Consider the following 15,594-nt stretch of genomic DNA (forward strand, 5'->3'; position numbering starts at 1 on the left):
CAATATCATTAATACACTATACACAGGTATCCCCCAATCCTTTAAAATTAAAAATATTTTCTTAAATAAAACAATCATTATTCACATCTTATTTTGCTTCGGTTTGCTGGATGAAGGCCTAAACCAAGCAAAGGGATATGTATTTGTTCAGAAATTTCAGAAATTAACTTTTTGCGTAATTCAAATCATATAGTCCCTGAGTTTACCAAAAAAAAAAAAAAAAAAAAAAAAAAAAAAAGGAACACAGGTTAAAATGCTTATAAATTACTGGTTTAAACTCCGCACTATAAGTTTCTAGTTTTACTGAAACATGGTAGTCAAACATAGCCATAAGTTTGCTTTCAAGAACAAGACTATTGGGGGAAGGGGTTTATAGTTAGTGTATCCCTCTAACTGTATCAACACTCAGAGATGAAATAACCAACTAGCCTGTTTTAAGTGAGAAGGCATGAGATCATCTTCACTGGTTCCCACTTGAAAAGAAGGTGTGACCCTGTCTATGGAGTTAGGTCTACTCCTGTCTGTTCTTCTCCATTCTGCTGCCTTTCTGGTTTATACTATCTGCCAAAGAACTGATCATGGAGAGTTTACACTTTCACAATAACGCTATATTTGCTCATTTCTCATTGAATCTGTTTTATTTTTATTTTTTTTCAGTATACCTTTTACCATGGATTATTTTTGGTGTCTCTTAGTGTTTGTTTTAAAATCATTTTGGCATTATCAACTCTTTTTTTCCCCTCTCAGAAGTTAATCTTTTTGTTCATTTCCTTCTCCCAACTACTGCTATGCTACTACAGCTTTTGCTTTAAATGTGTCTCCTGTAAATAACTTATGGTTGCAGTTTGGGATCTTAAACCAATCTGACTAGTGTTTAGATGGGTTAATTTTAGATATTCGTATTTTTCTTTTAACTGATGAACTTGCTTTTTTCAAAAATAAAAATTCGAGATTAAATAAACTGTTCAAGGTTAAGTGAATAAAGAATTTCCTCTCATTCTTATATGGCTGAATTATGATTAAAAATAAATAAATAAGGATTTCCAGTCCAAAATGACAGTATAGGAAGAGTCTGAACTCACCCCCTCTCACCAACACACTGAATTTATACCTACAGACAGAGCAACTCCCCCTGAAGAAGAAATGAGAGCTGACTGAATAGCTTCCATCCAATTAACAAGAGAGACCACACATAGGAATGGGTAGGAGAGATGGAGACAAGGTACCAAAGGAATCCTATCCTCAAAGCACTGACCTGCTAAAGGGAGAAATCAATGAAAGGCCTGCACACAGACTTGACCACCCTGGGGTACAATTAAAAAACAGTGGTTTAAAGAGCACCTAGGCTCTCAGAAAGCAATCTATTTACTAACCCCTAGGGCATGTGCCAAACGGGAGGGGAACTACAAGACCATACTTTTACACCATATATAAAAATAAATTCAAATTGGATTAAAGACTTAAACATAAAACATGAAACCATAAAATTCCTAGAAAAAACAACAGGCAGTAAACTATCTGACATTGGGGTGAACAATATATATATTATATATATTTTTGGATATATCTCCTTGGGCAAAGGCAACAAAAGCAAAAATAAACACGAGACTACATCAAACTAAAAAGTTTTTTGCACAGCGAAGAAAACCATTAACAACACGAAACTGAATGGGATATTTGCAAATGATATATCCAATAAGGGGTTAACATCCAAAATATATAAAGAACTCATACAACTCAACATAAAAACCCCAAAGGATCCTATTAAAAAATGGGCAGAGGACATGAATAGTCATTTTCCATACAGATGGCCAACAGACACATGAAAAGATGTTCAATATCACTAATTCTCGGGTAATAAATGCCAATCAAAACCACAATGAAGTTATCACCACGCACCTGTCGAAATGGCTATTATCCAAAGACAACAAATAGTGTTGGCGAGGATGTGGAGAAAAGGGTACCCTAGTGCATTATCAGTAGGACAGCAAATTAATACAGCAAATTAATACTATGGAAAATGGTATGGCGAGTCCTCAAAAAATTAAAAATAGAACTACTATATGACTCAGGAATTCCACATCTGGGTATTTATCCAAGGAAATGAAAACAATAATTCAAAAAAAATATGCACCAGTATTTTCATTGCAGCATTGTTTACAATAGCCAGGATATGAAAACAACCTAGGTGCCTATCGATGGATAAATGAATAAAGAAATGATACGTATATGCAATAGAATTTACTCAGTCATAAAAAAGAATGAAATCTTGCCATCTGCAATAACATGAATGGACCTATCATATTAAGTGAAGTAAGTCGGACAGAGAAAGACGAATACCATATGATCTCACTTTTATGTATAATCTATCATATTAACTATGTATGGTGACAGATGGTTACTAGGTTTACTGTGGTGATTGCTTGTAAGGTATATAAATGTTGAAGCAGTTGTACACCTGACACTAATATAATATTGTATGTCAACTATAATTAAAAATAAATAAAAAATAATTGATGATAATAAAGAACAAGAACCAAAACTAAAGACCAATTTCATTTATAATCACAAGCTTTAAAATCAACAAGAAGTAAATGGGTAAATATAATTTGATAATACATTAAAATAATAATCTATTATGTTCAAGTAATATTTATTCTTAGGAATTCTTCAAGAATGATTCAATTAAAAATAAGCACATTAAAAATGAGACATGTTGAATAAATTTGCCAAAGATAAACAATGGCCAATAAACATCGAAAAAGTTGCTCATCACTAATTAGTAGAGAAACAAAAATCTAAACCATGACAAGCTATCACCTCACACCTATAAGTATTGCCATTATCAACAAACAAACAAACCCCACCAAAAATTCAGAAAGTTTCAGAGAGGATGTGGAAAAACTGAAACCCTTGTGCACTGCTGTGAACGTAAAATGGTCCAGCCACTGGAAAGCAGTACGGAAGTTCCTCAAAAAATTAAACATAAAGGGCAAAAAAATCAAACATTTCAATAGACACCCAAAAAGTGGTAATAGTTACATAAACCTGCATGTGATAAAACTGCATAGAACAATAAGCACACACACAAATGAGTGCATATAAAACTATTGAGTGACATATGAATGGGCTATGTAAATTTTATCAATGTCAATCTATGTATAGTATCGTAATATAGTTATGCAAGATGTTACCATTGGGGGAAACTGGGATCTCTGCATTATTTCTTACGATTGCATGTGACTCTATAAAAAAACTGATTTAAAAAGAAGTCCATTAATAGGAAAGTGGGTATCCATACAGTGGAATTCTATGCAGATGAAAAGGAATGACATGCAAAGATCTTCGAGATGTATTAAGTGAAAAAAAGCAAGGTCTAGCAGTAGATAATATGTTAACTTTTTTCCCTAATAAAAAATGAAAGTAAGATATATATTAACATTTGCTTGTGTTTGCATAAAGCCTGGAAGGATATACAAGAAAGTAAGATGGGGAGTGGCGGAGGGAGGGACAGAATACCAGGCTGGAATGGGACAGACAGAGGAACAAAAACCTTCATTGTATAGCTCTTTATATTGTTTGACTGAAGAGCCATGTGAACCTCTTTAAAATATATTTAAAACATTTTAATTAGGCCTACGGCCATGCTACCCTAAACAAGCCGGATCCTATCTGATCTTGGAAGCTAAGGAGGGTTGGGCCTGGTTAGTATTTCGATGGGAGACCACCAAGAAGACCAGGTGCTGTAGGTGTTTAAAAAAATTTTTTTTTAATTAGGAAAAAAAAACACAGGAAAATACTGATGAAATACTGGGATATCCTTTAAAGGAGAAAGCACAATTATTTTAGTGTTCTTGCCCAATACAAAAATATCTGAAAAATCATTGGGAAAAAGTATTAAAAAATCTTTATTTAATCTCATTCCCACCTAAAAGAATAATCTTTAAAAATGAAATTGGATACATTATTTAAAACAGACACAGACACATGCAGATACACACAAACACACACACCTGATTTAAGGGAGAAACTTTTGCCCAGCATTGAGATAGTATCTTCTATGTACTGAGGATTATTTTAACAGGATACAAAGATTATAAATAATACTCCGTCCTTTCAGGAGCTCAAGCTATTGATATCACTCAGTTATCTTACATAAATGCAGCCTCAAGTCCGAGATGAATTCTATTCTGAGCTTCATAAATTGTGGGGAATGGAAAGGGGTCAAGGTGAGCATACTCAGTTCTCAAAACAGATTCCTACTATTCATCAATAAAAGGGAATAAATTATTGATATAAACAACACATGAATCTTAAAATAATTATGCTGAGTGAAGCTAGACCAAAAGAAAAGTACTTCCATTCATATAAAATGCAAACCAATCTAAACAGAAAGCAGATCAGTTGGGTTGGTGAGCTAGTGGGAGGAAGGGACTAAACAAATGGAAACCAAGTCACTTTTGGAGGTAATGAATGGTTATTATCCTGATTGTGTTGATAGTTTCATGAATATATGTCGAAACTTATCAAGCTGTACACTTTAAATATGTGTAGTATATTATCAATTACTTCTTAAAAGAGCAGTTTAAAATGAAAGGAACCAAGGTTCCTTGGATATATGGTTGATTCGAGGGCCAGGGTGGGTGGGAACAGATTCCAGAAACATATCTGACCAGTAATATGGAAGCAGAAGTCTACAACATTCTGGAGTAGATTACTTAACAAATGTTTTGTGATCACTTAGGGAAGAAAAGGGAACTAGCATGAGTCAATTATGAACAAGTCATGCTAAACTAACTTCATTTCCTGTTTTGATATGGTTACCACAACAACACAAGAGTGATGCCAGAGCTGTGGTAGATTCAAGCCACACTTGTTAAGCACTTCCCATTTGTGAGACTTCATGTTAGGACTGGTGGCAAAACCAAATAATGATCCTGCTTTTAAGAAGCTTGCAATATAATGAGGGAAGGAAACAGGAGCAGACAACATACATTGCCTCTATCAAAATAAAACATATCTGAAACACAAGAAGCTGGGTAGATTAAGTCCAAATAAGGGTATTAAGGAGAGGATTAAAAGATGAAGCCCACAGAAACCATATCCTGAAGGATGAGCAGGCTTTTGAAAGAAGAGCAAGGATACAAAGAAAGGCAAGTGCCAACACGTGGAGAGGAAAATGAGGACATCTATGGGGATCAGTGGTCATCACCCAGCCGTGCCCCTCCTCATGAAGTTCATGGGATCTGGGAACATGCACATCAGGAGCCCCAGAATCTCATCTCCTGAGTCTGCTTCCAAGGCTTGTGGGTCTCTTGCACGGTGGCTCTGCTAAGAGCAGACTGCTCCTCCACTGTGTACACAAGGGCTGGCCCAGGGGCCTCTTTTGCAGGGTGTGCACTGCACGTGGAATCTGTAATATCAGGCTGGGTATCCAAACACACAAGCTCCAGCTCACAGAGGGCTATGCTGGAGGCCTGCTCTCCTTGAACTTCTGGCACCAAACTCTAAAAAGCCCAAGAATTTAATTTGAACCTGACCTTCTAGGTCTTTAAGGTTTATCAGTCATAGTAGGAGGACAGAATATATATTTGATGTTTCTTAGTTTGATTTATATGATATGTGAGGGCTCCATTTGCATTCTTGACCAAGGCCTTGCAAACATTAATGAAGGCCTGGGTTTTGTTGGTACAAATGAAGATAGGGGCAGAGGACAACAAGGCCAGTCTTGAACTTTCTGATTTAAAAATCTAAGGATGCTTGTGTGTGATTCAGATGGAAGAAATGAAGGTCCTGTGTTTCCATCATCACTAAGGACAGCGAGATAATGTTGGGAATAAGATATATAGGAATCTTTAACAGAAGCCATAGTTGTAGCATTGCTGAGGGGAGATGTTGAGAAAAGAGGTTTGAAGATAGAACTCAGGAACAGTCAGAGGAAGAGGAACCAGCTGAAGGGAGTGAGAAAATAAGAACTAATAATGGAATGAGAACTCTGGTTGTCCAACTATGAAGCCCATGTACCATAAATTAGTGGTCCTCAACCTTTGTGTTCCTATGAGGACCCAATGCTTGATCTGAGGTTGAGCTGAGATGGTGATATGAGCGCTGGGGAGCAGCTGCAAATACGGATGAAGCTTCACTTGATCCCCTGCTGCTTACCTCCTGCTATGCGGCCTAGTTCTTAACAGGCCATGGATCAGTATCAGTCCATGGCCCGGGGGTTGGGGACCCCTGATATAAAGCAGGAGAAAGTGGTGCTTTGGAAGCCAAAGAAAGAAAATGTTACAAACAGGAGAGATAAAAACTGGAAAGCATTTACTGAATCTGCAATAAGATGATCTGTGGTAACCTGGGTGTAATGAAAGTAAAAGGAGGGGAATGGGGACAGCAGTGGGAAAAATACAAGGGACAAATTTTTAAGAAGTCAAGGAGGAAGACAATAGAATGACTGGCAAATCCAGGTGAACTGAGGCACAGGGTGTTATGAAAGCAATGGGTTAGCTGATGGCTGAGGGGTGAGGGGTGGGTGGAAGAGAAGGCTCCCAGGATTATTGAAACACAGAAACTCGGGAGGGAAGAACTGGGAAGTCATCAACAATCAAGGCAGTGTCTCTGTCGTTCTCTGGAACAGCAGGCCCAGCTTCTGCAACTCTGTCTGCTTTAGACTCCTCTGCATAATAAATTGTGGGTGTGTGGCTATGAGAAGGCAGAATGCACTTCAGGCAAAACAGACAGCATAGGCAAAGATGGAGGGGCCTGCAGGAACCTGGGGGCAATGGAGCATGGGGCACACAGGGACATGGTGGAGTTAAAGCTGGAGGTACAAGCAGGAGCCAGGCCATATTTAGACATCTACAATTTAATCCTGGGAAGCCACCAAAGGATGTTATGCAGAGAGTTTAAGCATGGCATCATGGATATTTTTATGATAGTCACTCAACTAGCAGATTGCTGAAAGAATGTACTGGGGAAGGCAATACACCAGGCAGGCACCCTTATAGCTGAAAGAATGTATTGGGGAGGGCAGTGCACCAGGCAGGCGCCCTTATATATAGCCAACTTACGATGATGGTGGGATCCATAGCTCTGGAAAAGTGGCCACAGAGGCAGACTCAGGGGGACTGGGTACCTATTTCACAAACTCCATGTTTCCTAGCTCTGTCCTGTTCAAATGCTCTCATCCCATTAGACTAAATTTTTCAAGGGTAGAACTACCTGTTCTGAATTACTCATGTCTTCTTTGCGGCATTTCAATCCAATTTGAGTAGAGAAACAAAATACTATGCTTATCTGATGCCTCCCAAAGTCAGACTTGCTAACATAAATTCTGTAGATAACCCACAAATGCCCTAAGGAACTAGGAGAGGTACAAACTATTAGCCACAAATTCTTAGAGTCTTGACAATCCAGTTTCTCCCTGTCTTAGCTAGCCCCCTATCTCCAAGATGCCTGGAATACCAATGAACTGAAGGCCAACCATCCTTCCTAGCGGCCCAAGGGTATTTCAAATGTAGTCCTGAACCAGACTTCAAAGCCAGAAAGGAATAATGGCATAAGCTGCTACACAGACCAGTTGGGGTTCTCTGCTCTACACTGTTTGATACTGAACTATGGATCAAATATGCATTTAAAGTTTGCTAAGTGAAGGATGTCATTTGACTGAAAAGGCTAGTTTTGTTTTGTGTTCAAAAGGTTTTGACAACTAATTGGCTACTTATTATACTTTTGATCAAGTTAACTATTAATATATTTCTGATATTTAATATCAGAAGGTTGAGAGTATTCAACTATATCCAGTGCCCAGATCTTAGCTTCTAAATAAACTCCTCCAATAAAAGGAATCTGAACTCCTTAAAAAAAAAAAAAAAAAAAAAAAAAAGCTCGTTCTAGTAGTGAGGGCAGGAAAAACACAAAATGAGCCAAGAGCATGGCAGAGTGCCAAAAAGTAAGTGCTCGAAAAACAAAATGGGGGCATGTCAAAAGAACAAAAACAAAAATCAACCTAAAAGAGCTCCCAATAGCCAAAACTGGAACAATCTGAGCAACAAAACAGTGCAATATTAGGTAATAATCTAAAGTATAAAAAATATACAAGTGTATATTAACATGAATGGATGATTGAATAAATAAATGGGGAGAAGAGACAAATCTTGAAAGAAGAATTCCAAATAATAAGTATAGATACTCTCCCTACCAGGTGATGGAGCTTAATCTCCCCTTGCCCCACACCTTTTGGGCGGGCTAAATTTAGTGACTTGTTTCCAAAGAATAGAATTTGCAAAGGGAAAAACAGTAACTTTACCATGGAGGAACGTGGCAGATAACATCTCAACCAAGTGATCACAGTTAACACCACCAGTGATGTCACATAATTGTGAACCCTGATGAGATAAAAGGAGAAGGGCATTTCACCCCTGTGATATTCTTTCCCCAAACTTAAAATTCCAGTCTAATGAGAACATCAGACAAACTCAGTTAAGGGACAGTCTATAAAATACTTGACCAGTACTCTCTAAAACAGTCAAGGTCATAAAAACAAAGAGTAAGAGACAGTCACAGACCAGAGAAGAAGGAGACATGACACTTAAATGCATTTGGCATCCTGGATTGCACTGTGGAACAGAAAAAGGAAATCAGTGGAAAACCAAAGTCTGAATAAAGTCTGGAGTCATAACACACCAACGGTGGTTTCTTAGTTTTGATAAATGTACCCCAGTAACATAAGATGATAATTAACACATGGGGTAAGGGGCATATAGGAATATCCTGTACCATCTTTGCAACTTTTCTGTAAACCTAAGATTATTCCAACATAAAAGTTTATCTGATGAAAAAATGTAGGTAATACAGGCTTAAATTTAATAAGTAGAAGGAAACAAAACATTTCATAATTAATTATTTTACTCTCCCATAAAAATAAAGGTGAATGGTTGAAGAAATAAAAGTATTCCTAAAAAGGTTAACTAAACTTTACCTAAATGAACTTCATAAGTTAAATTCCACTTCAATTGTTTGACAAACTTTTAGTAAATACATAACAAAGCCTAAATTTTCATTGCAGACTGGGGAAAAAAAAAAAATCCCACCTGGCTTTCTCCCTTTGAGCATCCTTAAAAATAGGGATGATATATGAAGACATTTACTGTATCAATACCTAAAAGAGCAAAGCCTGTATTGCCAAACATATGGATTACATGTTGGAACATTAATAGGTCATGTGCAGCCATTAAACTAAGTATGAAGATCATATTAACTAAAGGTAAGTAAGACTCAAAATAAAATCAGACTGCAGCTTAAAAATATTTCTCTAGAGGAAGTGATTTATAAAACTATTTAGATGATGGGATCGTGAATGATTTAAGACATAATCTAAATTATCTTTTGTCTCATCATTTCTGTCTATTCCATTGCAAGATAAAAATAACCAATGAAGTGTATGTAGGTTATATAAGACAAGACAGCTTAAAATAAGAAAATAATTTGAGTTTTTGAATGAGTTCTAAATACCTTCACAGGCTTTTGCTTCTAGCCATGAGGAAAGAAAAGGGACTGATTTATTCTCCTACCTGAAATAATTAAAGAAACTATAGACAATATGCATGAAAGAACAGTTGTCTGACATCTAACAACAGGCAGCACAGGGCAGCAAGTTGAGTCCTATGATTACCCTAGCTTACTGCCTGGAGTTTCCCTGCAGAGAAGGGAAACTCAAATGGAGCCTGGCAGTCTCCCTGAGTTGAGGACAAAATTCAGGGTTTAAGGAGTCCAAGCTAGTCAGAATTTGTAGGGAAAAGTACGGGAGAGAAGACTTCATAGAAAGTTGGGGCGATCTGCAAATTGTTGGTTCTCCTTTGAGTCTTCAGCTGAGCAATCACCAGAACATGTGCATGATAAAATCCAAGGCTGGGAAAGGAACTACTCTAGAAAGGAGTAGACGGACTAATCCATCTGGAACAAGGCTAGGAATATTTCCTGTCCTATTATCCAGAGGGGAAAAACCTCTTTACACACGGGCAAAAAATTGAGTCCTCAAAAGAGTAATGACTCAGTACTGGGGCCAAGTTAATTTTTGACTAAAGATTATTCTGGATCTGCCTAAAAACACTTAAAAGCAACTTCGAAAGGATTGAATTGTTCCAGGTAACTTAAATGCATCACAGGAAAAAAAAAAAGGCCCCAAATATTTAAAGGAATACCAAAAAAATCTAGGACTTTATATTGTAGAATCCACAATGTCATGCATGCAATCAAAACTTATCGATATTCAAAAAAAAGCACAAAAATACTATCCATAATGAAGAGAAAAGCCAATTTAAAAACACAGATTCAGAAATTACAGATGATAGAATTAGTAGACAAGAATGTTAAAACAGCTATTATAAATATATTCTGTATGTTTAAGAAAGTAAAACATAGAGAAATAGAGATGGAAAAAAATATAATGGTTGAAATTAGCAACAGATTATGCAGTTAAGAAAAATCTGGTGACCTAGAAGATATAGCAATAGAAACTAGCCAAAATATAATAAGAAAACAGACTGGGTGTGTGTGGGGAAAAGAGAACATCCAGTGAACTGTGGGATAAGATTAAGTACATACATTTAATTGCAATCTAACAACTTCACATATACAAAATCTGAGGGAAAGTACTTACTTCTACAAAGGTATTAATGTCAAGGAAAAAAGAAACAAGTACTCTCTCAACACTGGTAGTTAGTTTTGAAACTAAGCAACAGACACAACTTAATAGCTGAGATTGTTATTACAACAGAGTGAAACCTATTCTGATGCCCAAGTATTAGCTTAGAACAGCTGCAGTTAGAAACTTACAAGATTCATCTCTTATATTATAAAAGAAAGTAATTATTTTCAGATTCTCACTGGATAGGTAGGAACATTTTTACATATTTTGGACTCTGAGAAACAGAAGAGCCATTTCAAATCTACTACTGTTTACTATTTGGGACTGACAGTAACAGACTTGTTTGGGGAAAAAATGTGAAGGAAGAAAAGGCCTTCTCCAAATTGCTGTATGAAAACTATATCTTTTATACTTTAAAAAAGTATTATTTCAAAATTTCAGGATTTCTAGTTATTTGGTTATTAGAGTTTAGGAACTAGACTTTATTCTTAAGACTTAATTCATTTGACTAGCTTTACTTTTGTGGTATAATTCCTTTTGCTGATAATATTTCTTTGATTTTGTCTCATTATTCCCCATCATCCCAAATATACTTGCTTTATCTGGGTACATTTGAGTCTGTGGCCCTGAAAGTAGGGTGCTCAGCACTACTGCCACTCTCCAGTGCTGGTCGTGCCCACACAAGCTCAGGAAGCCAATCTTATCCCTACACTTCCAATAGAGATACTGCATTCTTACACAAGCTGTCAGGGCTAGGATTTGGGGAGCTCTACACAGCTGGCTTATATTATGAACTTTTAATACCATCTACTCCTGATCACATCTCTTTTCAAGGTCTTATTTGCTATACTGTAAAAATCAACAACAGTTACTATAGTTGATGTTATACTTTCAAGTCTTGTTCTCCCCTTCAAGACTTCTGTTTTTGATGTGTTATATATGACACAGATTCAGTACTCAGTAACACAGTACATTAAAATATAAAAAACAGAATTCTTAGAAGCTTGAAGGGTTTTTTTTTGTTTTGTTTTGTTTTTAAATAAAAAATGACTGCTAGCACTCCAAGTATAACATACCTATAAGGATTACTGGTGGTTTTTGTGGTGACTTAGTATAAAAGATAAGAAATGTCTGCATTTATTAAATCATTTTCTCACTGTATTCTGATATAAAACTGATAAACATTCAAACTAAAATCAAAATGAAATTCTAAACATTAATCATTTATGCGTTCACTTTATATTATGCTTGCTTACACTTATTAATATATTGCTTTGTCTTGTTTCATATATGTACATCACTCAAAATGTTTATAGTTTATTATTGGGAACTAAGTGGTGGTGATAATGAAACAAAGTTTCATAATAATTCTTACTTAATACTAGCTACCATTTATTGATTGCTTATTATATATCAGGCACTGCTCTATGTTAATATTGGTGGACATCTTTCAGAAGGTGGTATTTTAATAGTGCAGGTAAGATTTAAAAATAGGCAGTCTATAAGAAAGACCTATAGAAAGGAGAAGCTGCAAGAGCTAAAGCATGGAAGGTTGAGTACAAGTGCTGGGTAATTCAATACGGCTGGAGTTTAGAACTCATCCAGGGGAAAAGCAAAAAAGCTGATGTCAGACTGAGAAAGCTGAGAAATCTATACTTTATTCTGATAATAGAATCCCTGGACCATGAAAGTGACACTATCAGAAGACAGGTATTTCTGCAGACTGAAGGAGGCTAAAACTAGAAATAGTTAAGATCAGTAAGACTACAGTTGTAATTCTTGAAATATTTATACTCCTCACTACTTTGAAATTATAATAGTTGTTAGATCTGCTGCTTGATCTTGTTATTTAAGGCATTAATAACGTTGCACATACATTAAAGCTGTATTTTCTCAATACTTAAGTGGCATTTCAATATAACTGATTTCCTTGGTAATCATACATAATTTATTCATTTAAAAACATTTATCGAAGAAGGAGCCACAGGTTTCACTGACCGCCTAAATGATCATGGCACAAAAAAGATTAAGAACTCTTATTTTGTTGGCAGTTTATAAATTCAGTAGAAATGGAAGACAAAAAACTAGTACAGAATTTTGTATTCAAGAGAAAGAAATATCAGTTTGAGATCTTGAAGGAAACATACTGAGTAACTTTAAAAACATTTAAATGTCAAAATAAATGTTATTTATCAAGTATTTATTAATCATCTATACTGTATTAAGTGCTACGGATACAACGGTGTAAAAATTGAAAGGTCCCTTCTCTCATAAACTTATATGAGGGAATATAAAGAGACATATATTAATACACATTATATAGTAATATATGACTATTTTACACATATATAAATTTATGATGGATGCTAAGAAAAAAATGTAAATTACATTATTTAATGTCATTATGTGTCACCAGAGAATTCAGTTTAAATTAGGGGCTTAGGGAAGGCTCTTCTCCTCTAAGGAAGTGGCATTTAAAATAGAGACCTGAAGGATGAAGAGGAATTAGCCAGGGTGACAAGTGGAAGAGAAGGTAAGTATTCTACTGAGCTGGGAAGGGGTTAGGTCTGAGTTATTTGTGGACCCAAAAGGAGGCCACTGTGGCTGGAATGTACCAAGCAGAGAGAAATGGCTCAGGATAAGGCTGAAGAAACAGACAGTGACTTGGCAGTTGTGCTAGAGATTTAAGAATTATCTTAAATGCACTTCTACTTTAAGTTGGGGACAAAAAGTGCCCAATTTATATTTTTAAACGATCTCTCCAACTGTGATATGAAGAATGAATTGTAGAAAGTAAAAAGTAAAAAAAGGAAACCATTTGAAGCACTGTAAAAGTACCAGTGAGAGATGACAGTGGCTTGGACTAAGCAACATAAGCACATAACTGGCATTTTAAGCAGATCAGTTCATTGTGTGAAACCGAGCCACCCACTGCAGGACATTTAGCATTCCAGGGCCAAGGGCCCGATGGACTAGCAGCATTCTCAAGTCAGTAAAATAATTTTAAAAAGAAAAGGAAAAACCACCATACCTCTGAGGGGTAGTAAAGCCCCTGGAGCAAACGTGAGTGATGACGGTGGAGACTGAAAAGGAAAGTTGCTAAGTAGAATCTTATGAATGAGATGGGTAAATGAGCCAGATAATACCATCAAGGTGAAAATGAGCTGTGCAACAAATAAGACTTGTATTCGGAATATATAAAGAATTCTTACAACTTCAAAATAAGACTAACCAACACAATATTTAAAATAGGCAAAAGATAACAGACACTTCTGTGTGACTGGTGAGTCATAAGGGAAATGTAAATTAAAACCACATACCCATTACAACAGCTAAAATAAAAAAGACTGACTATACCAAGGGCTGATGAGGATGTAGAAAAGCTTCAACTCTCATACTCTGTAGGTGGAACTGAAAATGGTACAACCATTATGGAAAACTGCCTATTTCTGAAAAGGTAAAACACACACCATACAATCTGGCAATTCTACTCCTAAGTATTTACTCAAGAGAAATGAAAATCTATATCCACAGAGAATTGCATATAAATGTTTTTCAACACTTTATCCATAATAACAAAAACCTGGAACCCAAATATCAACAAAGAAAGGGTAAACAAACTGTGCTCCATCAATACAATAGAAGAGAACTCAGCAATAAAAAAGAAACAACTGATATATACAACAAGGATGAATCTGCAAAACCACTATGCTAAGTGCAAGAAACCAGACACAGAGTAGACTTTTTTATTCTATTTATATGGCATTCTAGAAAAGTTGAAGCTGATCTACAGCGACAGCTGATCCATGGTTACCTGAGGTGAAGACTGACTGCAAAGGGGCACAGGGGCGCTTTCTGGGGTTATGCAATGTCCTGTATCTTCACTGTGGTTGTAGTTACACAAGCATATAATTTGCCAAGATTCACTGAACTACGCAGCACCTAGGTTCATTGTATATAAATTATACCTCAAAAGGTAATTTAAAAAATGGAACTGTGCTATAAAATTATGGGGTTGATTTTCTTTCATGATTTTCTTTCATAATGAAACCAATGCCAAAGGAAATGTTCTAAACGATTTTTGAGCAATGACAATATCATTCGACAGTCATTTGTAAGGCTCTGACATAAATATAAATTTCTGGTGTGTTCAGATTTTCTCCCCATCCTCCCCAGTCCTCTGTCATTACAGTCATTTCGTGACAAGAGACTCGATAATATTTGTGGATAATAAAGTTTGTCTAAATAAAGTAGATATTTTATCATGCATAAGGACCACATACTGTACACGGTGTTAAGCAACTAAAATGCTACCTATCAACTGTGAATGGGTTATTTTTAGAGAAGGCTATTAAGCTGTTCTCTAAGCTACCCATTTTGGTGAACTTTAATTATCTGAACACAAAACTACAGTACTTCGTTTCACAGATAAAAATTAACTTGTCTTCAGATGCTAAGTTAGATGATCCAAATTAATGTTCCAAAAATAAGTAGGTAGATAATACTAATGACGGCTTTAAAAGAAAATGTATTCCTTACTTTAGTTTGATTCTCTCATAATTTACTAACCAAGGAAGTCAGTGCAAAGGTTTTTATAGAGGGTGTGAACTGTTAAGTGAGCAAATAAAAGCTAGTCTAAGATCATTTGAGCTATAAAAATCAACATTATTTTACATACTTTAAGAATCAATACTCTGCTATACAGACATAACAGCTTAAAATCTGACATCATTAACATGTATGCGACCTCTCTTGAAAAGGTGCTCTGGATGGCCTAGAGCTTGGCCAAATTTGGCTGTCTACCTATGCATTTTCTAATTTCTTCAGTAATGACACAGAGGCCAAAGAGTCAGATCAATTCCAATTCTGACCCTACCCCTTACTAGCTGAGACATCGCTGAATTACCTAACATCTCTGACCAACCATTTGCTTGGCTCAAAAATGAGGA

At 36.0% G+C, this 15,594-nt stretch overlaps 1 protein-coding gene and 1 pseudogene across 1 annotated transcript in view; one reads left to right on the plus strand and one right to left on the minus strand.

Moving 5' to 3' along the window:
* The window catches only part of MAPK1 (mitogen-activated protein kinase 1), an 81,921-nt gene that overhangs the window by 36,954 nt on the left and 29,373 nt on the right, over positions 1–15,594 (minus strand). The gene's annotated exons all lie outside the window — the stretch shown is intronic.
* LOC118603660 lies at positions 3,635–3,752 on the plus strand (annotated as a pseudogene).

The sequence above is a fragment of the Rousettus aegyptiacus genome, unplaced genomic scaffold (genome assembly GCF_014176215.1).
Source record: "Rousettus aegyptiacus isolate mRouAeg1 unplaced genomic scaffold, mRouAeg1.p scaffold_m13_p_5, whole genome shotgun sequence".
In the NCBI taxonomy this organism is placed as follows: Eukaryota; Metazoa; Chordata; class Mammalia; order Chiroptera; family Pteropodidae; genus Rousettus; species Rousettus aegyptiacus.